Genomic DNA, 6,764 nt, shown 5'->3' on the forward strand with positions numbered 1-6,764 from the left:
CAGCTAACTTTTTTCTCTAATTCTTTTGGTTTTATCATGAAATACTTCATACAGGAAAAAATAGCAATAAATATAAGGTATACTCAGTTTTATCAAATCTTAATTTGTTATAATATTTGCATCTGATTTTTAAGGGGAAATAATGATAGATCTAGGAGAAGCCCCATGTGTTACCACCCCAGCTCATTTCCTTCCTCTTTCCCCAGAGGTAATCAGCATCGTGAATTTAGAATTTATCGTTAGCATGCAAGCTTTAGATAAATTATTACCTTTGTATACATTCCTAGAACATACAGTGTATTATTTTTGGTGGGTTTTGAACTTTATATAAATGGGACCAAACCACATGAATCTTTGTGAAATTTGCTCTTGTCACTCAGTATTATGTTATAAAACACAATGTGAAGACACCCCGAGGACCTCAATCGGGTTTATATGTTGATATTTTATCCAGCAAACTTGATGAATCCTCATTTGTTTAAATAATTTATCTGTAGCTACTCTTGAATTTTCTATGTAGGCTATCACACAATCTTCAAATAAAGACAGGTTGTCTCTTCCTAATCCAATTTAGATACTTTGTTTTTCTTCACTTTTTGCATCGGATAGTACCTCTAGCATAATGTTGGACAAAAGCACTTATTAGTACTTATTGAAATTCTGACTTTATGAGAGTGTGTCAGAAGTGTCACAGTTGGGGTGCCTGGGTGGCTCAGTTGGTTAAGCGACTGCCTTCGGCTCAGGTCATGATCCTGGAGTCCCGGGATCGAGTCCCGCATCGGGCTCCCTGCTCAGCGGGGAGTCTGCTTCCCCCTCTGACCCTCTTCCCTCTCGTGCTCTCTGTCTCTCATTCTCTCTCTCTCAAATAAATAAATAAAATCTTTAAAAAAAGTGTCACAGTTGGATATATGTTTTGGATGGATATATTTGATTGGATTTTATCAAATCCTTTCTCTGCTCCAGTGACATGATCATACGACTATGTTCCTTTTTAGTGTGGTATATCACAATAGTAGATTTTCTGATAATCCATTATCATTTCATCTTCAGGATAAATTCTACTTGGTGGATGTCTTGAAATGTTCCTGAGATTTGTTTTAATCAGGTATGGTAAGGCTGTCACCTACACGAGACAACTGCTTTTGAAATAAGAGTTTATTATTCACAGTTGTTCCCAAGAGGAGAGGGCATGTCATACCATGTGGGGCCACAGAGAGAAGGACCAGTGTCAGTCAGGAGGCAGAAGGAGTGAGGGGGAAATATGGGCCTTTGTTCTGGTTTTCATAGGAAAGAATGGACAAGGCGAGGTGAGCATGTGAGGATTGGTGAGTCTGAATAATTTTACTAGGCTCCAGGCTATGGAGATGGTCCCCAGTTGTCCTGTATCTGACCCTGGGGTGATTTAGGGCAGGGGGAATACTGGCTTGTTGCGTGAGAGGGTAAAAGAAGTGGTTGGAGATGTGGCCTATGGATTAGTTGGTTTGCATATGAAAGACATGCTGGCGTGCAAGTTGTTTATTCTTTCTAGAAATTGGCTTACCCTGGGAGGGGAAGTCTCTCTCAGATTAGCAAGGCTCCAAGATGTCAAAACATATAAATACAGAAAATTTTTAAATATGATTAATACAGTTGAGATGTTTTTATTTTTTATTTTGTTTCGTTTTCAGTACTGTTGAATTTGATATGATAACATTTGCTTCATGAGATAGGTCTAGGATTTTCTTCTCCTTTATTTTCCTTCATAAATTGTGTGTGTGCATGTACGACTGAGGCTTTATTGGAGATCAGGCAGGGCCGGGGCAAGAACCATGCTAGGGGAATAGGGCCTGCATGCCAGGCCAATACTGGTCTTCAGGGCAATGGTGGGGAGCTCAGGCCCGAGCTCTGTAGGTGAGAGGTCCATCTGGGCACCTCAAAGCAGAGGCAACCATAAAAGGAAGGATAGTCTGGTTGACGTTAGTGCAAGAGGGATAATGTCAGTGGGGGGCAGACTTTGCTGAAGAGAAGTTGGGTGTTGTAGAGCTTTAAAGGACCTACATGAACAGAGATTTGGGGGAGTAAAAAGGGCCTAATAAGGCCTGAGGTGAAGAAGAAGGGAAAGAAAAGAAGGAGAAAGGAACAGAGGAGTGATTCTGAAGTGCAGGGAGGTCCAGCTTTTCTCCAGGGCCCCAGCGGAGCAGTACTGGCACAGTACTAGCACCTCACTCCTCTCTCCTGGCTTAACAGGGCCCTGCTTGTCGCTCCACATGGCGGTCATTCTGAACATAGGGCCTGGGAGGAGGCAGCTGGGCAGAGATCTCCTTCAGGCCAGAGGGTGACGAAATCTTTCATATTTCACGCAACCAGGCACTCGTGGCACTCAAATATATGGTGCAAGTCAAGGGTGCTGTAAGCAAGGAAATCTGCAAAGGTGATCTCATCCCCTGAAAATTGTGGCCTCTTCCCTAGAAACTGTGAGAAGAGCTTCATCATTTTAGAGAGCCCCTACAAGTACTCATGCTTCAGCTTCTCTAAGTCAGGGTTGATTGGAGGTGTCCGTAACCTAGTTCTTCAAAATGTCCACACAAATCTTCCCTTCTGTTTCCCCTCATAAGTTGTGTTTGTGAGCAATGCAGTGAAGGACGGCATTGCTCTGGGTGATCTTGTGAGCTTTATCAATTTAGTAGGGCAGATTGAGAAAGTCCAGGCTCAACTTGAAAGTTTCATTCCACCACTGGCTTCTGTCATAGTTGGAGCATCCCCCATCACATGTTTCTTTTCCTCATAGTTTTGAGTTTGTGTGTTCCAGAAGCAAGTGAACGGTATAAGCCAGCCCATGGATGTCCCAGTAAGCCAAGGTCATAGACATAGTTCAGCTTTCTGTGGACTCGGGGAATAACCTCAGTGGAGCTGGGCTGGAACTTCATCCTTACAGTTTTTCTTTAACTTAGAAATTATATCAAAATGAGAAGTTTAGGAAGGAGGGAATCCCCAAGGGTAAAAAATTCAAAGAAAACCTACTAAATATATAGGCACTAGTGCTTTGGCTACCCTAAGAGCATTACCTACATCAGTAAATATAAGACTTGCATATTTTAACCACTTGGATTTTGGGCCCTTGTGAGGCACATAGATGGAATTAAGATCCCTGAATAAAACATAGGTTGTCAAAACTGTGTACTCTGTTCAGAGGTGTAGATGGGATATAAATCCTCCAGCAAATGTTAATGTCTGGATCTGGGATTTGGGTGAAAAGAGTCTCCCTTGAGAAGTTAAAACTGCAGGCTACCTCATAGGGTACAAATTGATACTACCTGTGTGGCAGAGATTACTTCTGCTCTCCAATACATAGTTTTCCTTTCCTTCCTAAGCACCTAAAAGACTGTACTTCCCCATCCCCTTGCAGCTGTGTGGGACCATGTGACTAGTTTTTGCCCATGGTCACTTCTGGGCTGAGGAAGTCAAAAGTCCCTTCACCATCTTTGAGCTCTTTCTTCTGCTATAGAGACCTAGAAGTCATAACAACATCATAAAATGGAAACCGCCTAGGTCCTCCTGAATCACTGCTTGGGGAGAGCTGCTCTGAAGAGATGCCCAGGTTGAAGCCGATTTTGTATGAGCAAGAAACAAACATTTGTTGTCTTAAAACACAGAGATTTCAGGATTAGCTTAATTGCTCTCTTCCTACACACACCACACACACAATTTATGAAGGATATATAGGAAAAAGAAATTCTAGACAGCTCATGAAGTAAAATCCAGCAGTGGATTTTACAAACAAACAAAACAAAAATTAAAACATCTGTGATTTAGCCAAGAAGTGCAACCCAGTAGGTTTTATCCTAGAAATGCAATGATAGTTCATTATCAGAAAATATATTAATGTGATACTAGATTTATAATAAGAAATATATATTTAACCTTCATCCTGGGCTCTGGCACAGAGCTCCTAAAACACTTGGAATTTCCTGTGGTGAGAGAAATAAAGATGTCTCTTGTTATGTTAATGAGGTAACTTTTGGAAAGCACCTGATGGTGGAGCTGGTCACCAGTAAACCAGCCATGTGATTAGACGATTGGAAGTTTCAATCCCATGTCCTTGATTTCTGAGGTGAGGAGAGGGCCTGAAGATTGAGTTCAATCACCAATGGCCAATGATTTAATCAACCCCCATACCTATGTAATAAAGCCTCCATAAACCCCAAAAGACAGGATTTGGAAAGCTTCCAGATTGGTGAACACATGGAGATGTGGGGAGAGTGGTGGGCCCAGAGAGGGCATGGAAGCTCTGCACCCTTTCCCCATACCTTGCCTTAGGCATCTCTTCTGCCTATCTGTTCATGAGTTATGTCCTTTTATAATAAAATAGTAATCTAGTGAATAAATGGGTTTCCAGAGTTCTGTGAGCCACTCAAGCAAATTTATCAAACCCAAGGAAGGAGTTGTGGGAACCTCTGATTTATAACCATTTGGTCAGAAGCAAAGGTGACAATCTGGACTTGTGACTGGCACCTGAAGTTTGTGTGTGGCGGTGGGGGGAGGGGGGACAGTCTTGTGGGACTAAACCCTTAACCTGTGAGATCTGATGCTATCTCCAGGTAGATAGCATCAGAACTGCATTGTAGGACACCCAGTTGGTGTCTGGAGAATTGCTTGGTGCTATGGAGAAACCCACGCACACACATATTGGAAATCTGGTGATCAGATCCCATTCAGTGATATACCACACTAATAAATAAGATACTTTATCTTATCCTAACACACTGAGTGATCCAAGAAACTCCTGAGAAATCAGTATAAAAGTGGAAAAATGACCTTAAATTGATTATACTTCATGAGGCCTAGAAGAGAAAATGCAAGATCCCATTGAAGGGACCCATCCTCAAACTGGGCCACATAGGATTTCCACACATAAATATTCCCTCCCCTTCCATCAAGCAAGATCTTGCAATTAAAAAAATGTGTATATACAATCAATACACAAAACCAGCCACCACGAATGAAAATTAACATTAAAAAACATGAAGAATATTATTCTCCTGAACGTCACTTAATGGAATTATATATAAACTGTCTAAGAATATTAAATTGGCTTAATAAAATAAGAAATTGAAAATCATGAGGAGGAAAATACTATTATCAAGAAAACAAAGATTTGAAAATCACTAGAGTAAAATTTTCAAAAATAATACAATACAGTTTTTGAAATTACCAACTCAATGAACATGTTAAAAAAATACACTATACATAGCTGAACTAGAAGAGTGGTATAAAAAATTTACCCAAAACGGAGTACAAATGAAAAGAAAAGAAAATATATAAAAACACAGTTAAGAGACCTCAAAACTAGAACAAACACATTTACTACGTCTCTAATAGAAGTTCCAGAAGAGAACACAAAGCATGGAAGAGAAATGATATTTGAAAAGATAATGACATTGAGACTCATGCTAAATCTCAAGCTGTATAAATAAAAATAAATCCAAAAAACACATCCAGACACATCATAGTGAAACTGCTGTATATCAAAGACTAAAAGAATATGTTAACAGCATATGTAGGAAGAAACTGGCAGATTAAAGACAGATTGACATCACACTCCTAATCCAAAAGATAAGGAAGATAATGGGGACTTGAGAGAAAATAGCTGTATCCGGCTAAACTATCTTTTAAGATCAAAGTCAAAATAAAGAGGGGCACCTGGGTGGTTCAGTTGGTTAAGTGTCTGCATTCCACTCAGTTCATGATCTTGGGGGTCCTGGGATTGAGCCCTGCATCCGGCTCCTCGCTCAGCAGGGAGTCTGCTTCTCCCTCTCCCTCTGTTCCTCCCCCACCTCCACTTGTGCTCACTCTCTCTCTCTCAAATAAATAAATACAATCTTAAAAAAAAAAACAAAGTCAAAATAAAGAGATTTGTGGATAACACTGAACTTACTACCAACTTACTTAACCATCAGGGAAGAAACTTATACCTCACAGACACTAAAATCCTGGATGCCTTTTTCTGCTTCTCAACCTGAAGCTCAACCTATGGCGAAGGATCAGTGTGATTTTTTTCCTAATAGAAGGCATACCTATATTTTATCAAAGTCAACTGATCACTCATTTGGATGTGGCGGCACTGTCAAATTGCTATAAAAGTTTTCAAATACTTAATCTCAATTTATGTATTTACTGCAGACTGATAACGAATAGTTCCTGGATCAGCAATGATACGTGGACCACAATTTGAGTAGTACTGATCTAGTTAAAATTCAATTCTGAAAATTCCACTTAAAATTATGTAGTGGAACTCCATTACCTATAAGAAGACTTCCAAATTCCAAATAATATGGCACACAAGGGCCTTTGTGATCTGTCTCTCTGGTTTCATCTCCTACCTTTGTCTGCCTCAAACTTTATACCCAGAAACAATTCAGTGCTTGCAATTTCTTAACAACTAAGAATCATTGAAAAAGGTGAAGAAACAAACTCTAAGCTGATATTCCTAGAGCAAATCTCATTGCCAGACTGCAGAAAGAAAAGCCACCAAATAAGCTACTATTTCCTCTATGTCAGGAAGCTTCTAGCTCCAGAACCTATAGCCACTACAATAGTAAGAAAAAAGCTGTTACAATCAGAACAATCATCATTACCAGTGCCACTGCAGAACCACACCATACCTGCTATGATCTACACCAAGAAAATTGACATCCCACACCCTGCCTCTCAACACCCATGAAGCTAGTTATTTGACATTGGGACCTCGGTTAAGGCTGGCCATAGAAAAACTCTGTCTTCTATAT

General features: G+C 40.2%; 1 pseudogene; it reads right to left on the reverse strand.

Moving 5' to 3' along the window:
- Window positions 1-2,334: 2,334 nt before the first annotated feature.
- LOC113930370 lies at window positions 2,335-2,848 on the reverse strand (annotated as a pseudogene).
- Window positions 2,849-6,764: the final 3,916 nt, after the last annotated feature.

The sequence above is a fragment of the Zalophus californianus genome, chromosome X (assembly GCF_009762305.2).
Source record: "Zalophus californianus isolate mZalCal1 chromosome X, mZalCal1.pri.v2, whole genome shotgun sequence".
NCBI lineage: Eukaryota > Metazoa > Chordata > Mammalia > Carnivora > Otariidae > Zalophus > Zalophus californianus.